Source organism: Orcinus orca, chromosome 8 (assembly GCF_937001465.1).
Source record: "Orcinus orca chromosome 8, mOrcOrc1.1, whole genome shotgun sequence".
Classification (NCBI taxonomy): Eukaryota; Metazoa; Chordata; class Mammalia; order Artiodactyla; family Delphinidae; genus Orcinus; species Orcinus orca.
Genome location: NC_064566.1, coordinates 113,820,502 through 113,845,976, shown reverse-complemented (window position 1 = coordinate 113,845,976; position 25,475 = coordinate 113,820,502). Strand labels below are relative to the sequence as shown.

Here is a 25,475-nt window from a genome sequence, read left to right as displayed (position 1 = left end):
TATAAGATATCATTAATACACGGAATGTAAACTTGGCTACACAGGAACTGGATTACAAAAGAGAACAGGGTCTCAAATTTACAAAACCAACTTATGCTTGCTTAAGGGGAAAGGTGCGTTGGGGTGCTGCATAAAACCAGAGATTGAAATGAGCACAGATAAAGTTCCTTAAGCCAAATATGTAATAGACAAGAGCTACTCCTTGCTCAACGAAATGGACTCAACACCCCATATTAAACACCTAAGAATGTACCTGACTAGTAAGTATCTTAAAACCTATGGATTGCTATGTCTCCAAAAGAGAATCAAGCGTGTGTACAAGGGCATAAACGCAGCAGTGATAGGATTGGAGAGGTTCGGTGAGCAAATGAAGACCCTTTGAAGTCATATTGCATGGTACCCATTCCACGGGTCTCAACTCTCCACGTTTAAGGGATTCTTCCTTCAGCTAAAGCATGCATGTGGAACCCAGAGTATGATCAACCGTGTGATCGGGAGACGTGTTCCAATATGTCTCAGTTCTCATTTCCTGGTACTCGGGTGCAACATTCCAGACGCTTTACTAACACTCTCCCGACTTGGAGAGTCAGTGCCTTTAACCTCCTGTTTGGCCCAGTTTGCAATTTCTGCGGAAGATGAACAGGAATAGGGAGAACCAATGAGAGACTGGCTGGAGGTGTCTGGATGGGCAAATTTAACTCTCATTTCCCACCAGGAAGAGGAATTAACCAAAGGCTCAGCGTGCCGTGCCAGAACCAGATTAGGGCCTGAAGCAATCCTGCAGTGTTGCGGCCAGCTCACAAGAAAGCGAGTTGAAGAAAGGAGCTCAGGGGCACTGTAATTCACAACCATGTAGAGTTATAAATGACAGCTATCGTCCAAAAATATACTGAAGTAAGGCTGCCAAGAGGACTTGAAAGCGGGCCAGAATTGCAGGAAACCGATTTCAGGAGGTAGACTGGAATTGCATTTAAAGCATAGGAAAAGAGGCAGAACGTCCACAATGATGCACTTGGCCAAAAAGGGCGTATGCGTTTTTTCCTGAATTTATTCAGGAAACAACGCATACGCCCTTTTTGGCCAACCAAGCAAGCTTGCAAAGGAAATCTGCACTACAGTGAAGTCTCACTTCCCACCGGTCAAAAGGGCCATCTGAAAAACGTGTAAAATCCAGAAAGGCAGGACAGGCCATGGAGAACTGGGAGCCTTGTTATGCTGATGGGCGGGATGTAAATTGCCAACAGCCACTTGGGAGAAGTGTATGGTGTTTCCTGAAACATATAAAAAACAAAGCAACAGAGCCTAGGGCACTTCCGCTTATGGTCCTATAGCTTAGGGAAATTAAAATCAAAAAGACACAGCAACCCCAAAGTTCGGGACGGCTCTGTATACAAGAACCTCATTTACGGTACAAGTTCAATTTCGCAGAAAGTGAAAAATGGATAAAGAAGTTGTGGTACTTACATACAATGCAATATCACTCAGCAATGAAATCTATGTCATCAGGCCTGTAGCAGCATAATGAGTGGATTCAGGTATGATGATTCTACTGAAATACACAGAAAAAGAAACATGATAAGATAACACTAATACACGGAATGTAAACTTGGCTACACAGGAACTGAATTACAAAACAGAACAGGGTCTCAAATTTAGAAAATCAACTTATGCTTGCTTAAGGGGAAAGGTGAGCTGGGGTGCTGCATAAAACCAGAGATTGAAATGAGCACAGATAAAGTTCCTTAAGCCAAATATGGAATAGACAAGAGCTACTCATTGCTCAACGAAATGGGCTCAACACCCCATATTAAACGCCTAAGAATGTATCTGACTAGTAAGTATCTTAAAACCTATGGATTGCTATGTCTGTGAAAGAGAATCAAGCGTGAGTACAGGGACATAAACGCAGGAGTGATAGGATTGGAGAGGTTCGGTGAGCAAATGAAGACCCTTTGAAGTCATATTGCATGGTACCCATTCCACGGGTCTCAACTCTCCAGGTTTAAGTGATTCTTCCTTCAGCTAAAACATGCATGTGCAACCCAGAGTATGATCAACCGTGTGATTGGGAGACGTGTTGAAATATGTCTCAGTTCACGTCCCCTGGTACTCGGGTGCAACATTCCAGACGCTTTACTAACACTCTCCCGACTTGGAGAGTCAGTGCCTTTAACCTCCTGATTGGCCCAGTTTGCAATTTCTGCGGAAGATGAACAGGAATAGGGAGGACCAATGAGACACTAGCTGGAGGTGTCTGGACGGGCAAATTTAACTCTCATTTCCCAGCAGGAAGAGGAATTAACCAAAGGCTCAGCGTGCCGTGCCGGAACCAGATTAGGGCCTGAAGCAATCCTGCGGTGTTGCGGCCAGCTCACAAGAAAGCGAGTTGAAGAAAGGAGCTCAGGGGCACTGTAATTCACAACTTGCAGAGTTATAAATGACAGCTAACATCCAAAAATATACTGAAGTAAGGCTGCCAAGAGGACTTGAAAGCGGGGCAGAATTGCAGGAAACCGATTTCAGGAGGTAGACTGGAATTGCATTTAAAGCATAGGAAAAGAGGCAGAACGTCGACAATGATGCACTTGGCCAAAAAGGGCATATGCGTTTTTTCCTGAATATATTCAGGAAAATACGCATACGCCCTTTTTGTCCAACCAAGCAAGCTTGCAAAGGAAATCTGCACTACAATGAAGTCTCACTTCCCCCCGGTCAAAAGGGCCATCTGAAAAAAGTGTAAAATCCAGAAAGGCAGGACAGGCCATGGAGAACTGGGAGCCTTGTTATGCTGATGGGCGGGATGTAAATTGCCAACAGCCAATCGGGAGAAGTGTATGGTGTTTCCTGAAACATCTAAAAAACAAAGCAACAGAGCCTAGGGCACTTCCACTTATGGTCCTATAGCTTAGGGAAATTAAAATCAAAAAGACACAGCCACCCAAAATTTGGGACGGCTCTGTTTACAAGAACCTCGTTTATGGTATAAGTTCAATATCACAGAAAGTGAAAATTGGATAAAGAATTTGTGTTACTTATGTACAATGCAATATCACTCAGCAATGAAATCTATGTCAACAGGCCTGTAGCAGAAAATGAGTGGGTTCAGGTATGATGATTCTAACTGAAATAAGTCACACAGAAAAAGAAACATCATAAGATATCACTAATACACGGAATGTAAAGTTGGCTACACAGGAACTGGATTACAAAACAGAACAGGGTCTCAAATTTAGAAAACTCACTTATGCTTGCTTAAGGGGAAAGGTGAGTTGGGGTGCTGCATAAAACCAGAGATTGAAATGAGCACAGATAAAGTTCCTTAAGCCAAATATGTAATAGACAAGAGCTACTCCTTGCTCAACGAAATGGACTCAACACCCCATATTAAACACCTAAGAATGCACCTGACTAGTAAGTATCTTAAAACCTATGGATTGCTATGTCTCTGAAAGAGAATCAAGCATGTGTACAGGGGCATAAACGCAGCAGTGATAGGATTTGAGAGGTTCGGTGAGCAAATGAAGACCCTTTGAAGTCATATTGCATGGTACCCATTCCACGGGTCTCAACTCTCCAGGTTTAAGGGATTCTTCCTTCAGCTAAAGCATGCATGTGGAACCCAGAGTATGATAAACCATGTGATCGGGAGACGTATTGCAATATGTCTCAGTTCTCGTCCCCTGGTACTCGGGTGCAACATTCCAGATGCTTTACTAACACTCTCCCGACTTGGAGAGTCAGTGCCTTTAACCTCCTGTTTGGCCCAGTTTGCAATTTCTGCGGAAGATGAACAGGAATAGGGAGAACCAATGAGAGACTAGCTGGAGGTGTCTGGACGGGCAAATTTAACTCTCATTTCCCACCAGGAAGAGGAATTAACCAAAGGCTCAGTGTGCCATGCCGGAAAAAGATTAGGGCCTGAAGCAATCCTGCGGTGTTGCGGCCAGCTCACAAGAAAGCGAGTTGAAGAAAGGAGCTCAGGGGCACTGTAATTCACAAACCTGCAGAGTTATAAATGACAGCTATCGTCCAAAAATATACTGAAGTAAGGCTGCCAAGAGGACTTGAAAGCGGGGCAGAATTGCAGGAAACCGATTTCAGGAGGTAGACTGGAATTGCATTTAAAGAATAGGAAAGAGGGAGAAAGTCGAGAATGATGCACTTGGCCAAAAAGGGCGTATGCGTTTTTTCATGAATATATTCAGGAAAATACGCATACGCCCTTTTTGGCCAACCAAGCAAGCTTGCAAAGGAAATCTGCACTACAATGAAGTCTCACTTCCCTCCGGTCAAAAGGGCCATCTGAAGAAAGTGTAAAATCCAGAAAGGCAGGACATGCCATGGAGAACTGGGAGCCTTGTTATGCTGATGGGCGGGATGTAAATTGCCAACAGCCACTCGGGAGAAGTGTATGGTGTTTCCTGAAACATCTAAAAAACAAAGCAACAGAGCCTAGGGCACTTCCACTTATAGTCCTATAGCTTAGGGAAATTAAATTCAAAAAGACACAGCCACCCCAAAGTTTGGGACGGCTCTGTATACAAGAACCTCGTTTAGGGTACAAGTTCAATATCGCAGAAAGTGAAAAATGGATAAGGAAGTTGTGATAGTTACGTACAATGCAATATCACTCAGCAATGAAATCTATGTCATCAGGCCCGTAGCAGCCTAGAGTGGATTCAGGTATGATGATACTAACTGAAATAAGTCACACAGAAAAAGAAACATCATGAGATATCACTAATACATGGAATGTAAACTTGGCTACACAGGAACTGGATTACAAAACAGAACAGGGTCTCAAATTTAGAAAACCCACTTATGCTTGCTTAAGGGGAAAGGTGAGTTGGGGTGCTGCATAAAACCAGAGATTGAAATGAGCACAGATAAAGTTCCTTAAGCCAAATATGGAATACACAAGAGCTACTACTTGCTCAACGAAATGGACTCAACACCCCATATTAAACGCCTAAGAATGTACCTGAATAGTAAGTATCTTAAAACCTATGGATTGCTATGTCTCTGAAAGAGAATCAAGCGTGTGTACAGGGGCATAAATGCAGCAGTGATAGGATTGGAGAGGTTCGGTGAGCAAATGAAGACCCTTTGAAGTCATATTGCATGGTACCCATTCCACGGGTCTCAACTCTCCAGGTTTAAGGGATTCTTCCTTCAGCTAAAACATGCATGTGGAACCCAGAGTATGATCAACCATGTGATCAGGAGACATGTTCAAATATGTCTCAGTTTTCGACCCCTGGTACTCGGGTGCAACATTGCAGACGCTTTACTAACACTCTCCCGACTTGGAGAGTCAGTGCCTTTAACCTCCTGTTTGGCCCAGTTTGCAATTTATGCGGAAGATGTACAGGGATAGGGAGGACGAATGAGAGACTAGCTGGAGGTGTCTGGACGGGCAAATTTAACTCTCATTTCCCACCAGGAAGAGGAATTAACCAAAGACTCAGCGTGCCGTGCCAGAACCGGATTAGGGCCTGAAGCAATCCTGCGGTGTTGCGGCCAGCTCACAAGAAAGCGAGTTGAAGAAAGGAGCTCAGGGTCACTGTAATTCACAAACCTGAAGAGTTATAAATGACAGCTATCGTCCAAAAATATACTGAAGTAAGGCTGCCAAGAGGCCTTGAAAGCGGGGCAGAATTGCAGGAAACCGATTTCAGGAGGTAGACTGGAATTGCATTTAAAGCATAGGAAAAGAGGCAGAACGTCGACAATGATGCACTTGGCCAAAAAGGGCGTATGCGTTTTTTCCTGAATATATTCAGGAAAAAACGCATACGCGCTTTTAGGCCAACCAAGCAAGCTTGCAAAGGAAAGCTGCACTACAATGAAGTCTCACATCCCCCTGGTCAAAAGGGCCATCTGAAAAAAGTGTAAAATCCAGAAAGGCAGAACAGGCAATGGAGAACTGGGAGCCTTGTTATGCTGATGGGCGGGATGTAAATTGCCAACAGCCACTTGGGAGAAGTGTATGGTGTTTCCTGAAACATCTAAGAAACAAAGCAACAGAGCCTAGGGCACTTCCACTTATGGTCCTATAGCTTAGGGAAATTAAAATCAAAAAGACACAGCCACCCCAAATTTTGGGATGGCTCTGTTTACAAGAACCTCGTTTACGGGGCAAGTTCAATATCGCAGATAGTGAAAAATGGATAAAGAAGTTTTGGTACTTACGTACAATGCAGTATCTCTCAGCAATGAAATCTATGTCATCAGGCCCGTAGCAGCATAATGAGTGGATTCAGGTATGATGATTCTAACTGAAATAAGTCACAAGAAAAAGAAACATTATAAGATATCATTAATACACGGAATGTAAACTTGGCTACACAGGAACTGGATTACAAAAGAGAACAGGGTCTCAAATTTACAAAACCAACTTACGCTTGCTTAAGGGGAAAGGTGCGTTGGGGTGCTGCATAAAACCAGAGATTGAAATGAGCACAGATAAAGTTCCTTAAGCCAAATATGTAATAGACAAGAGCTACTCCTTGCTCAACGAAATGGACTCAACACCCCATATTAAACACCTAAGAATGTACCTGACTAGTAAGTATCTTAAAACCTATGGATTGCGATGTCTCCAAAAGAGAATCAAGCGTGTGTACAAGGGCATAAACGCAGCAGTGATAGGATTGGAGAGGTTCGGTGAGCAAATGAAGACCCTTTGAAGTCATATTGCATGGTACCCATTCCACGGGTCTCAACTCTCCACGTTTAAGGGATTCTTCCTTCAGCTAAAGCATGCATGTGGAACCCAGAGTATGATCAACCGTGTGATCGGGAGACGTGTTCCAATATGTCTCAGTTCTCATTTCCTGGTACTCGGGTGCAACATTCCAGACGCTTTACTAACATTCTCCCGACTTGGAGAGTCAGTGCCTTTAACCTCCTGTTTGGCCCAGTTTGCAATTTCTGCGGAAGATGAACAGGAATAGGGAGAACCAATGAGAGACTGGCTGGAGGTGTCTGGATGGGCAAATTTAACTCTCATTTCCCACCAGGAAGAGGAATTAACCAAAGGCTCAGTGTGCCGTGCCGGAAAAAGATTAGGGCCTGAAGCAATCCTGCGGTGTTGCGGCCAGCTCACAAGAAAGCGAGTTGAAGAAAGGAGCTCAGGGACACTGTAATTCACAACCATGTAGAGTTATAAATGACAGCTATCGTCCAAAAATATACTGAAGTAAGGCTGCCAAGAGGACTTGAAAGCGGGCCAGAATTGCAGGAAACCGATTTCAGGAGGTAGACTGGAATTGCATTTAAAGCATAGGAAAAGAGGCAGAACGTCCACAATGATGCACTTGGCCAAAAAGGGCGTATGCGTTTTTTCCTGAATTTATTCAGGAAACAACGCATAAGCCCTTTTTGGCCAACCAAGCAAGCTTGCAAAGGAAATCTGCACTACAGTGAAGTCTCACTTCCCACCGGTCAAAAGGGCCACCTGAAAAACGTGTAAAATCCAGAAAGGCAGGACAGGCCATGGAGAACTGGGAGCCTTGTTATGCTGATGGGCGGGATGTAAATTGCCAACAGCCACTTGGGAGAAGTGTATGGTGTTTCCTGAAACATATAAAAAACAAAGCAACAGAGCCTAGGGCACTTCCGCTTATGGTCCTATAGCTTAGGGAAATTAAAATCAAAAAGACACAGCAACCCCAAAGTTCGGGACGGCTCTGTATACAAGAACCTCATTTACGGTACAAGTTCAATTTCGCAGAAAGTGAAAAATGGATAAAGAAGTTGTGGTACTTACATACAATGCAATATCACTCAGCAATGAAATCTATGTCATCAGGCCTGTAGCAGCATAATGAGTGGATTCAGGTATGATGATTCTACTGAAATACACAGAAAAAGAAACATGATAAGATAACACTAATACACGGAATGTAAACTTGGCTACACAGGAACTGAATTACAAAACAGAACAGGGTCTCAAATTTAGAAAATCAACTTATGCTTGCTTAAGGGGAAAGGTGAGCTGGGGTGCTGCATAAAACCAGAGATTGAAATGAGCACAGATAAAGTTCCTTAAGCCAAATATGGAATAGACAAGAGCTACTCCTTGCTCAACGAAATGGGCTCAACACCCCATATTAAACGCCTAAGAATGTATCTGACTAGTAAGTATCTTAAAACCTATGGATTGCTATGTCTGTGAAAGAGAATCAAGCGTGAGTACAGGGGCATAAACGCAGCAGTGATAGCATTGGGGAGGTTCGGTGAGCAAATGAAGACCCTTTGAAGTCATATTGCATGGTACCCATTCCACGGGTCTCAACTCTCCAGGTTTAAGTGATTCTTCCTTCAGCTAAAACATGCATGTGCAACCCAGAGTATGATCAACCGTGTGATTGGGAGACGTGTTGAAATATGTCTCAGTACACGTCCCCTGGTACTCGGGTGCAACATTCCAGACGCTTTACTAACACTCTCCCGACTTGGAGAGTCAGTGCCTTTAACCTCCTGATTGGCCCAGTTTGCAATTTCTGCGGAAGATGAACAGGAATAGGGAGGACCAATGAGACACTAGCTGGAGGTGTCTGGACGGGCAAATTTAACTCTCATTTCCCAGCAGGAAGAGGAATTAACCAAAGGCTCAGCGTGCCGTGCCGGAACCAGATTAGGGCCTGAAGCAATCCTGCGGTGTTGCGGCCAGCTCACAAGAAAGCGAGTTGAAGAAAGGAGCTCAGGGGCACTGTATTTCACAACTTGCAGAGTTATAAATGACAGCTAACATCCAAAAATATACTGAAGTAAGGCTGCCAAGAGGACTTGAAAGCGGGGCAGAATTGCAGGAAACCGATTTCAGGAGGTAGACTGGAATTGCATTTAAAGCATAGGAAAAGAGGCAGAACGTCGACAATGATGCACTTGGCCAAAAAGGGCGTATGCGTTTTTTCCTGAATATATTCAGGAAAATACGCATACGCCCTTTTTGTCCAACCAAGCAAGCTTGCAAAGGAAATCTGCACTACAATGAAGTCTCACTTCCCCCCGGTCAAAAGGGCCATCTGAAAAAAGTGTAAAATCCAGAAAGGCAGGACAGGCCATGGAGAACTCGGAGCCTTGTTATGCTGATGGGCGGGATGTAAATTGCCAACAGCCACTCAGGAGAAGTGTATGGTGTTTCCTGAAACATCTAAAAAACAAAGCAACAGAGCCTAGGGCACTTCCACTTATGGTCCTATAGCTTAGGGAAATTAAAATCAAAAAGACACAGCCACCCAAAATTTGGGACGGCTCTGTTTACAAGAACCTCGTTTATGGTATAAGTTCAATATCACAGAAAGTGAAAATTGGATCAAGAATTTGTGTTACTTATGTACAATGCAATATCACTCAGCAATGAAATCTATGTCAACAGGCCTGTAGCAGAAAATGAGTGGGTTCAGGTATGATGATTCTAACTGAAATAAGTCACACAGAAAAAGAAACATCATAAGATATCACTAATACACGGAATGTAAAGTTGGCTACACAGGAACTGGATTACAAAACAGAACAGGGTCTCAAATTTAGAAAACTCACTTATGCTTGCTTAAGGGGAAAGGTGAGTTGGGGTGCTGCATAAAACCAGAGATTGAAATGAGCACAGATAAAGTTCCTTAAGCCAAATATGTAATAGACAAGAGCTACTCCTTGCTCAACGAAATGGACTCAACACCCCATATTAAACACCTAAGAATGCACCTGACTAGTAAGTATCTTAAAACCTATGGATTGCTATGTCTCTGAAAGAGAATCAAGCATGTGTACAGGGGCATAAACGCAGCAGTGATAGGATTTGAGAGGTTCGGTGAGCAAATGAAGACCCTTTGAAGTCATATTGCATGATACCCATTCCACGGGTCTCAACTCTCCAGGTTTAAGGGATTCTTCCTTCAGCTAAAGCATGCATGTGGAACCCAGAGTATGATAAACCATGTGATCGGGAGACGTATTGCAATATGTCTCAGTTCTCGTCCCCTGGTACTCGGGTGCAACATTCCAGATGCTTTACTAACACTCTCCCGACTTGGAGAGTCAGTGCCTTTAACCTCCTGTTTGGCCCAGTTTGCAATTTCTGCGGAAGATGAACAGGAATAGGGAGAACCAATGAGAGACTAGCTGGAGGTGTCTGGACGGGCAAATTTAACTCTCATTTCCCACCAGGAAGAGGAATTAACCAAAGGCTCAGCGTGACGTGCCGGAACAAGATTAGGGCCTGAAGCAATCCTGTGGTGTTGCGGCCAGCTCACAAGAAAGCGAGTTGAAGAAAGGAGCTCAGGGGCACTGTAATTCACAAACCTGCAGAGTTATAAATGACAGCCCTGGTCCAAAAATATACTGAAGTAAGGCTGCCAAGAGGACTTGAAAGCGGGGCAGAATTGCAGGAAACCGATTTCAGGAGGTAGACTGGAATTGCAATTAAAGCATAGGAAAAGAGGCAGAACGTCGACAATGATGCACTCGGCCAAAAAGGGCGTATGCGTTTTTTCCTGAATATATTCAGGAAAAAACGCATACGCCCTTTTTGGCCAACCAAGCAAGCTTGCAAAGGAAATCTGCACTACAATGAAGTCTCACTTCCCCCCGGTCAAAAGGGCCATCTGAAAAAAGTGTAAAATCCAGAAAGGCAGGACAGGCCATGGAGAACTGGGAGACTTGTTATGCTGATGGGCGGGATGTAAATTGCCAACAGCCACTCGGGAGAAGTGTATGTTGTTTCCTGAAACATCTAAAAAACAAAGCAACAGAGCCTAGGGCACTTCCACTTATGGTCCTATAGCTTAGGGAAATTAAAATCAAAAAGACACAGCCACCCCAAAGTTTGGGACGGCTCTGTTTACAAGAAACTCGTTTACGGGACAAGTTCAATATCGCAGAAAGTGAAAAATGGATAAAGAAGTTGTGGTACTTACGTACAATGCAATATCACTCAGCAATGAAATCTATGTCATCAGGCCCATAGCAGCATAATGAGTGGATTCAGGTATGATGATTCTAACTGAAATAAGTCACACAGAAAAAGAAACATCATAAGATATCACTAATACACGGAATGTAAACTTGGCTACACAGGAACTGGATTACAAAACACAACAGGGTCTCAAATTTAGAAAACCAACTTATACTTGCTTAAGGGGAAAGGTGAGTTGGGGTGCTGCATAAAACCGGAGATTGAAATGAGCACAGATAAAGTTCCTTAAGCCAAAGATGTAATACACAAGAGCTACTCCTTGCTCAACGAAATGGACTCAACACCCCATATTAAACGCCTAAGAATGTACCTGACTAGTAAGTATCTTAAAACCTATGGATCGCTATGTCTCCGAAAGAGAATCAAGCGTGTGTACAGGGGCATAAACGCAGCAGTGATAGGATTGGAGAGGTTCGGTGAGCAAATGAAGACCCTTTGAAGTCATATTGCATGGTACCCATTCCACTTGTCTCAATTCTCCAGGTTTAAGGGATTCTTCCTTCAGCTAAAACATGCATGTGGAACCCAGAGTATGATCCACCGTGTGATCGGGAAACATGTTCCAATATGTCTCAGTTCTCGTCCCCTGGTACTCGGGTGCAACATTCCAGACGCTTTACTAACTCTCTCCCAACTTGGAGAGTCAGTGCCTTTAACCTCCTGTTTGGCCCAGTTTGCAATTTCCGCGGAAGATGAACAGAAATAGCGAGAAACAATGAGAGACTAGCTGGAGGTGTCTGGACGGGCAAATTTAACTCTCATTTCCCACCAGGAAGAGGAATTAACAAAAGGCTCAGCGTGCCATGCCGGAACCAGATTAGGGCCTGAAGCAATCCGGTGCTGGTGCGGCCAGCTCACAAGAAAGCGAGTTGAAGAAAGGAGCTCAGGGGCACTGTAATTCACAAACCTGCAGAGTTATAAATGACAGCTATCGTCCAAAAATATACTGAAGTAAGGCTGCCAAGAGGACTTGAATGTGGGGCAGAATTGCAGGAAACCGATTTCAGGAGGTAGACTGGAATTGCATTTAAAGCATAGGAAAAGAGGCAGAACGTCGAAAATGATGCACTTGGCCAAAAAGGGCGTATGCGTTTTTTCATGAATATATTCAGGAAAAAACGCATACGCCCTTTTTGGCCAACCAAGCAAGTTTGCAAAGGAAATCTGCACTACAATGAAGTGTCACTTCCCCCCGGTCAAAAGGGCCATCTGAAAAAAGTGTAAAATCCAGAAAGGCAGGACAGGCCATGGAGAACTGGGAAACTTGTTATGCTGATGGGCGGGATGTAAATTGCCAACAGCCACTCGGGAGAACTGTATGTTGTTTCCTGAAACATCTAAAAAACAAAGCAACAGAGTCTAGGGCACTTCCACTTATGGTCCTATAGCTTAGGGAAATTAAAATCAAAAAGACACAGCCACCCCAAAGTTTGGGACGGCTCTGTTTACAAGAAACTCGTTTACGGGACAAGTTCAATATCGCAGAAAGTGAAAAATGGATAAAGAAGTTGTGGTACTTACGTACAATGCAATATCACTCAGCAATGAAATCTATGTCATCAGGCCCGTAGCAGCATAATTAGTGGATTCAGGTATGATGATTCTAATTGAAATAAGTCACACAGAAAAAGAAACATCATAAGATATCACTAATACACGGAATGTAATCTTGGCTACACAGGAACTGGATTACAAAACAGAACAGTGTCTCAAATTTAGAAAACCAACTTATGCTTGCTTAAGGGGAAAGGTGAGTTGGGGTGCTGCATAAAACCAGAGATTGAAATGAGCACAGATAAAGTTCCTTAAGCCAAATATGTAATAGACAAGAGCTACTCCTTGCTCAACGAAATGGACTCAACACCCCATATTAAACGCCTAAGAATGTAGCTGACTAGAAAGTATGTTAAAACCTATGGATTGCTATGTCTCCAAAAGAGAATCAAGTGTGTGTACAGGGCATAAATGCAGCAGTGATAGGATTGGAGAGGTTCGGTGAGCAAATGAAGACCCTTTGAAGTCATATTGCATGGTACCCATTCCACGGGTCTCAACTCTCCACGTTTAAGGGATTCTTCCTTCAGCTAAAGCATGCATGTGGAACCCAGAGTATGATCAATCGTGTGATCGGGAGACGTGTTCCAATATGTCTCAGTTCTCGTCCCCTGGTACTCGGGTGCAACATTCCAGACACTTTACTAACACTCTCCCGACTTGGAGAGTCAGTGCCTTTAACCTCCTGTTTGGCCCAGTTTGCAATTTCTGCGGAAGGTGAACAGGAATAGGGAGAACCAATGAGAGACTAGCTGGAGGTGTGTGAACGGGCAAATTTAACTCTCATTTCCCAGCAGGAAGAGGAATTAACCAAATGCTCAGCGGGCCGTGCCAGAACAAGATTAGAGCCTGAAGCAATCCTGCGGTGTTGCGGCCAGCTCACAAGAAAGCGAGTTGAAGAAAGGAGCTCAGGGGCACTGTAATTCACAAACCTGCAGAGTTATAAATGACAGCTATCGTCCAAAAATATACTAAAGTAAGGCTGCCAAGAGGACTTGAAAGTGGGGCAGAATTGCAGGAAACCTATTTCAGGAGGTAGACTGGAATTGCATTTAAAGCATAGGAAAAGAGGCAGAACGTCCACAATGATGCACTTGGCCAAAAAGGGCGTATGCGTTTTTTCCTGAATATATTCAGGAAAAAACGCATACGCCCTTTTTGGCCAACCAAGGAAGCTTGCAAAGGAAATCTGCAATACAATGAAGTCTCACTTCCCCCCGGTCAAAAGGGCCATCTGAAAAAAGTGTAAAATCCAGAAAGACAGGACAGGCCATGGAGAACTGGGAGCCTTATTATGCTGATGGGCGGGATGTATATTGCCAATAGCCACTCGGGAGTACTGTATGGTGTTTCATGAAACATCTAAAAAACAAAGCAACAGAGCCCAGGGCACTTCCACTTATGGTCCTATAGCTTAGGGAAATTAAAATCAAAAAGACACAGCCACCCCTAAGTTTTGGAGGGCTCTGTTTACAAGAAACTCGTTTATGGGACAAGTTCAATATCGCAGAAAGTGAAAAATGGATAAAGAAGTTGTGGTACTTACGTACAATGCAATATCACTCAGCAATGAAATCTATGTCATCAGGCCCGTAGCAGCATAATGAGTGGATTCAGGTATGATGATTCTAACTGAAATAAGTCACACAGAAAAAGAAACATCATAAGATATCACTAATACACGGAATGTAAACTTGGCTACACAGGAACTGGATTACAAAAGAGAACAGGGTCTCAAATTTAGAAAACCGACTTATGCTTGCTTACGGGGAAAGGTGAGTTGGGGTGCTGCATAAAACCAGAGATTGAAATGAGCACAGATAAATTTCCTTAAGCCAAATATATAATAGACAAGAGCTACTTCGTGCTCAACGAAATGGACTGAAACCCCATATTAAATGCCTAAGAATGTACCTGACTAGTAAGTATCTTAAAACCTATGGATCGCTATGTCTCCGAAAGAGAATCAAGCGTGTGTACAGGGGCATAAACGAAGCAGTGATAGGATTGGAGAGGTTCGGTGAGCAAATGAAGACCCTTTGAAGTCATATTGCATGGTACCCATTCCACGGGTCTCAACTCTCCAGGTTTAAGGGATTCTTCCTTCAGCTAAAACATGCATGTGGAACCCAGAGTATGATCAACCGTGTGATCGGGAGACGTGTTCCAATATGTCTCATTTCTCGTCCCCTGGTACTCGGGTGCAACATTCCAGACGCTTTACTAACACTCTCCAGACTTGGAGAGTCAGTGCCTTTAACCTCCTGTTTGGCCCAGTTTGCAATTTTGCGGAAGATGAACAGGAATAAGGAGAACCAATGAGAGACTAGCTGGAGGTGTCTGGACGGGCAAATTTAACTCTCATTTCCCACCAGGAAGAGGAATTAACCAAAGGCTCAGCGGGCCGAGCCAGAACAAGATTAGGGCCTGAAGCAATCCTGCGGTGTTGCGGCCAGCTCACAAGAAAGCGAGTTGAAGAAAGGAGCTCAGGGGCACTGTAATTCACAAACCTGCAGAGTTATAAATGACAGCTATCGTCCAAAAATATACTGAAGTAAGGCTGGCAAGAGGACTTGAAAGCGGGGCAGAATTGCAGGAAACCGATTTCAGGAGGTAGACTGGAATTGCATTTAAAGCATAGGAAAAGAGGCAGAACGTCGAGAATGATGCACTTGGCCAAAAAGGGCGTATGCGTTTTTTCCTGAATATATTCAGGAAAAAATGCATACGCCCTTTTTGGCCAACCAAGCAAGCTTGCAAAGGAAATCTGCACTACAATGTAGTCTCACTTCCCCCAGGTCAAAAGGGCCATCTGAAAAAAGTGTAAAATCCAGAAAGGCAGGACAGGCCATGGAGAACTGGGAGCCTTGTTATGCTGATGGGTGGGATGTAAATTGCCAACAGCCACTTGGGAGAAGTGTATGGTGTTTTCTGAAACGTCTAAGAAACAAAGCAACAGAGCCTAGGGCACTTCCACTTATGGTCCTATATATTAGGGAAATTAAAATCAAAAAGACACAGCCACCCCTAAGTTTGGGACGGCTCTGCTTACAAGAACCTCGTTTACGGGACAAGTTCAATATCGCAGAAAGTGAAAAATGGATAAAGAAGTTTTGGTACTTACGTACAATGCAATATCACTCAGCAATGAAATCTATGTCATCAGGCCCGTAGCAGCATGATGAGTGGATTCAGGTATGATGATTCTAACTGAAATAAGTCACAAGAAAAAGAAACATCATAAGATATCATTAATACACGGAATGTAAACTTGGCTACACAGGAACTGGATTACAAAACAGAACAGTGTCTCAAATTTAGAAAACCAACTTATGCTTGCTTAAGGGGAAAGGTGAGTTGGGGTGCTGCATAAAACCAGAGATTGAAATGAGCACAGATAAAGTTCCTTAAGCCAAATATGGAATAGACAAGAGCTACTCCTTGCTCAACGAAATGGACTCAACACCCCATATTAAACGCCTAAGAATGTAGCTGACTAGAAAGTATCTTAAAACCTATGGATTGCTATGTCTCCAAAAGAGAATCAAGTGTGTGTACAGGGGCATAAATGCAGCAGTGATAGGATTGGAGAGGTTCGGTGAGCAAATGAAGACCCTTTGAAGTCATATTGCATGGTACCCATTCCACGGGTCTCAACTCTCCACGTTTAAGGGATTCTTCCTTCAGCTAAAGCATGCATGTGGAACCCAGAGTATGATCAATCGTGTGATCGGGAGACGTGTTCCAATATGTCTCAGTTCTCGTCCCCTGGTACTCGGGTGCAACATTCCAGACACTTTACTAACACTCTCCCGACTTGGAGAGTCAGTGCCTTTAACCTCCTGTTTGGCCCAGTTTGCAATTTCTGCGGAAGGTGAACAGGAATAGGGAGAACCAATGAGAGACTAGCTGGAGGTGTGTGAACGGGCAAATTTAACTCTCATTTCCCAGCAGGAAGAGGAATTAACCAAATGCTCAGCGGGCCGTGCCAGAACAAGATTAGGGCCTGAAGCAATCCTGCGGTGTTGCGGCCAGCTCACAAGAAAGCGAGTTGAAGAAAGGAGCTCAGGGGCACTGTAATTCACAAACCTGCAGAGTTATAAATGACAGCTATCGTCCAAAAATATACTGAAGTAAGGCTGCCAAGAGGACTTGAAAGCGGGGCAGAATTGCAGGAAACCTATTTCAGGAGGTAGACTGGAATTGCATTTAAAGCATAGGAAAAGAGGCAGAACGTCCACAATGATGCACTTGGCCAAAAAGGGCGTATGCGTTTTTTCCTGAATATATTCAGGAAAAAACGCATACGCCCTTTTTGGCCAACCAAGGAAGCTTGCAAAGGAAATCTGCAATACAATGAAGTCTCACTTCCCCCCGGTCAAAAGGGCCATGTGAAAAAAGTGTAAAATCCAGAAAGACAGGACAGGCCATGGAGAACTGGGAGCCTTATTATGCTGATGGGCGGGATGTATATTGCCAACAGCCACTCGGGAGTACTGTATGGTGTTTCATGAAACATCTAAGAAACAAAGCAACAGAGCCTAGGGCACTTCCACTTATGGTCCTATAGCTTAGGGAAATTAAAATCAAAAAGACACAGCCACCCCTAAGTTTTGGAGGGCTCTGTTTACAAGAAACTCGTTTATGGGACAAGTTCAATATCGCAGAAAGTGAAAAATGGATAAAGAAGTTGTGGTACTTACGTACAATGCAATATCACTCAGCAATGAAATCTATGTCATCAGGCCCGTAGCAGCATAATGAGTGGATTCAGGTATGATGATTCTAACTGAAATAAGTCACACAGAAAAAGAAACATCATAAGATATCACTAATACACGGAATGTAAACTTGGCTACACAGGAACTGGATTACAAAAGAGAACAGGGTCTCAAATTTAGAAAACCGACTTATGCTTGCTTAAGGGGAAAGGTGAGTTGGGGTGCTGCATAAAACCAGAGATTGAAATGAGCACAGATAAATTTCCTTAAGCCAAATATATAATAGACAAGAGCTACTTCGTGCTCAACGAAACGGACTGAAACCCCATATTAAACGCCTAGGAATGTACCTGACTAGTATCTTAAAACCTATGGATCGCTATGTCTCTGAAAGAGAATCAACCATGTGTACAGGTGCATAAACGAAGCAGTGATAGGATTGGAGAGGTTCGGTGAGCAAATGAAGACCCTTTGAAGTCATATTGCATGGTACCCATTCCACGGGTCTCAACTCTCCAGGTTTAAGGGATTCTTCCTTCAGCTAAAACATGCATGTGGAACCCAGAGTATGATCAACCGTGTGATCGGGAGACGTGTTCCAATATGTCTCATTTCTCGTCCCCTGGTACTCGGGTGCAACATTCCAGACGCTTTACTAACACTCTCCAGACTTGGAGAGTCAGTGCCTTTAACCTCCTGTTTGGCCCAGTTTGCAATTTTGCGGAAGATGAACAGGAATAAGGAGAACCAATGAGAGACTAGCTGGAGGTGTCTGGACGGGCAAATTTAACTCTCATTTCCCACCAGGAAGAGGAATTAACCAAAGGCTCAGCGGGCCGAGCCAGAACAAGATTAGGGCCTGAAGCAATCCTGCGGTGTTGCGGCCAGCTCACAAGAAAGCGAGTTGAAGAAAGGAGCTCAGGGGCACTGTAATTCACAAACCTGCAGAGTTATAAATGACAGCTATCGTCCAAAAATATACTGAAGTAAGGCTGCCAAGACGACTTGAAAGCGGGGCAGAATTGCAGGAAACCGATTTCAGGAGGTAGACTGGAATTGCATTTAAAGCATAGGAAAAGAGGCAGAACGTCGACAATGATGCACTTGGCCAAAAAGGGCGTATGCGTTTTTTCCTGAATATATTCAGGAAAAACGCATACGCCCTTTTTGGCCAACCAAGCAAGCTTGTAAAGGAAATCTGCACTACAATGAAGTCTCACTTCCCCCCGGTCAAAAGGGCCATCTGAAAAAATGTAAAATCCAGAAAGGCAGGACAGGCCATGGAGAACTGGGAGCCTTGTTATGCTGATGGGCGGGATGTAAATTGCCAACAGCCACTCCGGAGAACTGTATGGTGTTTCCTGAAACATCTAAAAAACAAAGCAACAGAGCCTAGGGCTCTTCCACTTATGGTCCTATAGCTTAGGGAAATTAAAATAAAAAAGACACAGCCACCCCAAAGTTTGGGATGGCTCTGTTTACAAGAACCTCGTTTACGGTACAAGTTCAATATCACAGAAAGCGAAAAATGGATAAAGATGTTGTGGTATTTCCGTACAATGCAATATCACTCAGCAATGAAATCTATGTCATCAGGCCCGTAGCAACATAATGAGTGGATTCAGGTATGATGATTCTAACTGAAATAAGTCACACAGAAATAGAAACATCATAAGATATCACTAATACACGGAATGTAAACTTGGCTACACAGGAACTGGATTACAAAACAGAACAGGGTCTCAAATTTAGAAAACCAACTTATGCTTGCTTAAGGGGAAAGGTGAGTTGGGGTGCTGCATAAAACCAGAGATTGAAATGAGCACAGATAAAGTTCCTTAAGCCAAATATGGAATAGACAAGAGCTACTCCTTGCTCAACGAAATGGACTCAAAACCACATATTTAACACCTAAGAATGTACCTAACTAGTAAGTATCTTAAAACCTATGGATTGCTTTGTCTCTGAAAGAGAATCAAGCATGTGTACAGGGGCATAAACGCAGCAGTGATAGCATTGGAGAGGTTCGGTGAGCAAATGAAGACCCTTTGAAGTCATATTGCATGGTACCCATTCCACGGGTCTCAACTCTCCAGGTTTAAGGGATTCTTCCTTCAGCTAAACATGCATGTGAAACCCAGAGTATGATGAACCTTGTGATCGGGAGACGTGTTCCAATATGTCTCAGTTCTCATCCCCTGGTACTCGGGTGCAACATTCCAGACGCTTTACTAACACTCTCCTGCCTTGGAGAGTCAGTGCCTTTAACCTCCTGTTTGGCCCAGTTTGCAAATTCCGCGGAAGATGAACAGGAATAGGGAGAACCAATGAGAGACTAGCTGGAGGTGTCTGGACGGGCAAATTTATCTCTCATTTCCCACCAGGAAGAGGAATTAACCAAAGGCTCAGCGTGTCGTGCCGGAACCAGATTAGGGCCTGAAGCAATCCTGCGGTGTTGCGGCCAGCTCACAAGAAAGCGAGTTGAAGAAAGGAGCTCAGGGGCACTGTAATTCACAAAGCTGCAGAGTTATAAATGACAGCTATCGTCCAAAAATATACTGAAGTAAGGCTGCCAAGAGGACTTGAAAGCGGGGCAGAATTGCAGGAATCCGATTTCAGGAGGTAGACTGGAATTGCATTTAAAGCATAGGAAAAGAGGCAGAACGTCGACAATGATGCACTTGGCCAAAAAGTGCGTATGCATTTTTTCCTGAATATATTCAGGAAAAAACACTTACGCACTTTTTGGCCAACCAAGCAAGCTTGCAAAGGAAATCTGCACTACAATGAAGTCTCACTTCCCCCAGGTCAAAAGGGCCATCTGAAAAAAGTGTAAAATCCAGAAAGGCAGGACAGGCCATGGAGAACTGGGAGCCTTGTCATGCTGTTGGGCGGGATGAAAATTGCCAACAGCCACTCGGGAGAAGTGTATGGTGTTTCCTGAAACATCTAAAAAACAAAGCAACAGAGCCTAGGGCACTTTAACTTATGGTCCTATAGCTTAGGGAAATTAAAATCAAAAAGACACAGCCACTCCAAAATTTGGGACGGCTCTGTTTACAAGAACCTCGTTTACGGTGCAAGTTCAATATCGCAGAAAGTGAAAAATGGATAAAGAAGTTGTGGTACTTACATACAATGCAATATCACTCAGCAATGAAATCTATGTCATCAGGCCCATAGCAGCATAATGAGTGGATTCAGGTATGATGATTCTAACTGAAATAAGTCACACAGAAAAATAAACATCATAAGATATCACAAATACATGGAATGTAAACATGGCTACACAGGAACTGGATTACAAAACAGAACAGGGTCTCACATTTAGAAAACCAACTTATGCTTGCTTAAGAGGAAAGGTGAGTTGGGGTGCTGCATAAAACCAGAGATTGAAATGAGCACAGATAAAGTTCCTTAAGCCAAATATGGAATAGACAAGAGCTACTCCTTGCTCAACGAAATGGACTCAACACCCCATATTAAACGCCTAAGAATGTACCTGACTAGTAAGTATCTTAAAACCTATGGATCACTATGTCTCCGAAAGAGAATCAAGCGTGTGTACAGGGGCATAAACGCAGCAGTGATAGGATTGGAGAGGTTCGGTGAGCAAATGAAGACCCTTTGAAGTCATATTGCATGGTATCCATTGCACGGGTCTCAACTCTCCAGGTTTAAGGGATTCTTCCTTCAGCTAAAACATGCATGTGGAACCCAGAGTATGATCAACCGTGTGATCGGGACACGTGTTCCAGTATGTCTCAGTTCTTGTCCCCTGGTACTCGGGTGCAAAATTCCAGACACTTTACTAACACTCTCCCGACTTGGAGAGTCAGTGCCTTTAACCTCCTGTTTGGCCCACTTTGCAATTTCTGCGGAAGATGAACAGGAATAGGGTGGACCAATGAGAGATTAGCTTGAGGTGTCTGGACGGGCAAATTTAACTCTCATTTCCCACCAGGAAGAGGAATTAACCAAAGGCTCAGCGTGCCGTGCCGGAACCAGATTAGGGCCTGAAGCAATCCTGCGGTGTTGCGGCCAGCTCACAAGAAAGCGAGTTGAAGAAAGGAGCTCAGGGGCACTGTAATTCACAAACCTGCAGAGCTATAAATGACAGCTATCGTCCAAAAATATACTGAAGTAAGGCTGCCAAGAGGACTTGAAAGCGGGGCAGAATTGCAGGAAACCGGTTTCAGGAGGTAGACTGGAATTGCATTTAAAGAATAGGAAAAGAGGCAGAACGTCGACAATGATGCACTTGGCCAAAAAGGGCGTATGCGTTTTTTCCTGAATATATTCAGGAAAAAACGCATACGCTCTGTTTGGCCAACCAAGCAAGCTTGCAAAGGAAATCTGCACTACAATGAAGTCTCACTTCCCACCCGCTCAAAAGGGCCATCTGAAAAAAGTGTAAAATCCAGAAAGGCAGGACAGGCCATGGAGAACTGGGAGCCTTGTTATGCTGATGAGCCGGATGTAAATTGCCAATAGCCACTCGGGAGAAGTGTATGGTGTTTCCTGAAACATCTAAAAAACAAAGCAACAGAGCCTAGGGCACTTCCACTTATGGTCCTATAGCTTAGGGAAATTAAAATAAAAAAGACACAGCCACCCCAAAGTTTGGGATGGCTCTGTTTACAAGAACCTCGTTTACGGTACAAGTTCAATATCACAGAAAGCGAAAAATGGATAAAGATGTTGTGGTATTTACGTACAATGCAATATCACTCAGCAATGAAATCTATGTCATCAGGCCCGTAGCAACATAATGAGTGGATTCAGGTATGATGATTCTAACTGAAATAAGTCACACAGAAATAGAAACATCATAAGATATCACTAATACACGGAATGTAAACTTGGCTACACAGGAACTGGATTACAAAACAGAACAGGGTCTCAAATTTAGAAAACCAACTTATGCTTGCTTAAGGGGAAAGGTGAGTTGGGGTGCTGCATAAAACCAGAGATTGAAATGAGCACAGATAAAGTTCCTTAAGCCAAATATGGAATAGACAAGAGCTACTCCTTGCTCAACGAAATGGACTCAAAACCACATATTTAACACCTAAGAATGTACCTAACTAGTAAGTATCTTAAAACCTATGGATTGCTTTGTCTCTGAAAGAGAATCAAGCGGGTGTACAGGGGCATAAACGCAGCAGTGATAGCATTGGGGAGGTTCGGTGAGCAAATGAAGACCCTTTGAAGTCATATTGCATGGTACCCATTCCACGGGTCTCAACTCTCAAGGTTTAAGGGATTCTTCCTTCAGCTAAACATGCATGTGAAACCCAGAGTATGATGAACCTTGTGATCGGGAGACGTTTTCCAATATGTCTCAGTTCTCATCCCCTGGTACTCGGGTGCAACATTCCAGACGCTTTACTAACACTCTCCTGACTTGGAGAGTCAGTGCCTTTAACCTCCTGTTTGGCCCAGTTTGCAAATTCCGCGGAAGATGAACAGGAATAGGGAGAACCAATGAGAGACTAGCTGGAGGTGTCTGGACGGGCAAATTTATCTCTCATTTCCCACCAGGAAGAGGAATTAACCAAAGGCTCAGCGTGCCGTGCCGGAACCAGATTAGGGCCTGAAGCAATCCTGCGGTGTTGCGGCCAGCTCACAAGAAAGCGAGTTGAAGAAAGGAGATCAGGGGCACTGTAATTCACAAAGCTGCAGAGTTATAAATGACAGCTATCGTCCAAAAATATACTGAAGTAAGGCTGCCAAGAGGACTTGAAAGCGGGGCAGAATTGCAGGAAACTGATTTCAGGAGGTAGACTGGAATTGCATTTAAAGCATAGAAAAAGAGGCAGAACGTCGACAATGATGCACTTGGCCAAAAGGGCGTATGCGTTTTTTCTTGAATATATTCAGGAAAAAACGCATACGCCCTTTTTGGCCAACCAAGCAAGCTTGCAAAGGAAATCTGCACTACAATGAAGTCTCACTTCCCCTCTGTCAAAAGGGCCATCTGAAAAAAGTGTAAAATCCAAAAACTCAGGACAGTCCATGGAAAACTGGGAGACTTGTTATGCTGATGGGCAGGATGTAAATTGCCAACAGCCAGTAGGGAGAAGTGTATGGTGTTTCCTGAAACATCTAAAAAACAAAGCAACAGAGCCTAGGGCACTTCCACTTATGGCCCTATAGCTTAGGGAAATTAAAATAAAAAAGACACAGCCATCCCAAAGTTTGGGACCGCTCTGTTTACAAGAAACTCGTTTACGGGACAAGTTCAATATCACAGAAAGTGAAAAATGGATAAAGCAGTTGTAGTACTTACGTACAATGCAATATCACTCAGCAATGAAATCTATGTCATCAGGCCCATAGCAGCATAATGAGTGGATTCAGGTATGATGATTCTAACTGAAATAAGTCACACAGAAAAAGAAACATCATAAGATCTCACTAATACACGGAATGTAAACTTGGCTACACAGGAACTGGAATACAAAACAGAACAGGGTCTCACATTTAGAAAACCAACTTATGCTTGCTTAAGAGGAAAGGTGAGTTGGGGTGCTGCATAAAACCAGAGATTGAAATGAGCACAGATAAAGTTCCTTAAGCCAAATATGTAATAGACAAGAGCTACTCCTTGCTCAACGAAATGGACTCAACACCCCATATTAAAAGACTAAGAATGTACCTGACTAGTAAGTATCTTAAAACCTATGGATTGCTATGTCTCCGAGAGAGAATCAAGCATGTGTACAGGGGCATAAACGCAGCAGTGATAGGATTGGAGAGGTTCGGTGAGCAAATGAAGACCCTTTGAAGTCATATTGCATGGTACCCATTCCACGGGTCTCAACTCTCCATGTTTAAGGGATTCTTCCTTCAGCTAAATCATGCATGTGGAACCCAGAGTATGATCAACTGTGTGATCAGGAGACGTGTTCCAATATGTCTCAGTTCTCATCCCCTGGTACTCGGGTGCAACATTCCAGACGCTTTACTAACACTCTCCCGACTTGGAGAGTCAGTGCCTTTAACCTCCTGTTTGGCCCAGTTTGCAATTTCTGCGGAAGATGAACAGGAATAGGGAGAACCAATGAGAGACTAGCTGGAGGTGTCTGGACGGGCAATTTTAACTCTCATTTCCCACCAGGAAGAGGAATTAACCAAAGGCTCAGTGTGCCGTGCCGGAACCAGATTAGGGCCTGAAGCAATCCTGCGGTGTTGCGGCCAGCTCACAAGAAAGCGAGTTGAAGAAAGGAACTCAGTGGCACTGAATTCACAAACATGCAGAGTTATAAATGACAGCTTTCGTCCAAAAATATACTGAAGTAAGGCTGCCAAGAGGACTTGAAAGCGGGGCAGAATTGCAGGAAACCGGTTTCAGGAGGTAGACTGGAATTGCATTTAAAGCATAGGAAAAGAGGCAGAACGTCGACAATGATGCACTTGGCCAAAAAGGGCGTATGCGTTTTTTCCTGAATATATTCAGGAAAAAACGCATACGCTCTTTTTGGCCAAGCAAGCAAGCTTGCAAAGGAAATCTGCACTACAATGAAGTCTCACTTCCCCCAGGTCAAAAGGGCCATCTGAAAAAAGTGTAAAATCCAGAAAGGCAGGACAGGCCATGGAGAACTGGGAGCCTTGTTATGCTGATGGGCGGGATGTAAATTGCCAACAGCCACTCAGGAGAAGTGTATGGTGTTTCCTGAAACATCTAAAAAACAAAGCAACAGAGCCTAGGTCAATTCCACTTATGGTCCTATAGCTTAGGGAAATTAAAATCAAAAAGACACAGCCACCCCAAAGTTTGGGACGGCTCTGTTTACTAGAACCTCATTTACGGTACAAGTTGAATATCGCAGAAAGCGAAAAATGGATAAAGAAGTTGTGGTACTTACGTACAATGCAATATCACTCAGCAATGAAATCTATGTCAACAGGCCTGTAGCAGAAAATGAGTGGATTCAGGTATGATGATTCTAACTGAAATAAGTCACACAGAAAAAGAAACATCATAAGATATAACTAATGCACAGAATGTAAACTTGGCTACACAAGAACTGAATTACAAAACAGAACAGGGTCTCACATTTAGAAAACCAACTTATGCTTGCTTAAGAGGAAAGGTGAGTTGGGGTGCTGCATAAAACCAGAGATTGAAATGAGCACAGATAAAGTTCCTTAAGCCAAATATGGAATAGACAAGAGCTACTCCTTGATCAACGAAATGGACTCAACACCCCATA

General features: G+C 43.6%; 1 long non-coding RNA gene across 3 annotated transcripts in view; it reads right to left on the bottom strand.

The window, feature by feature from the left end:
• The window catches only part of LOC125965177 (uncharacterized), a 1,265,679-nt gene that overhangs the window by 178,559 nt on the left and 1,061,645 nt on the right, over positions 1-25,475 (bottom strand). For all 3 annotated transcript variants that reach the window (XR_007478764.1, XR_007478762.1, XR_007478763.1), the window contains one exon: positions 6,193-6,278. This is a non-coding gene — a long non-coding RNA (uncharacterized LOC125965177). The remainder of the gene's footprint in view (positions 1-6,192; positions 6,279-25,475) is intronic.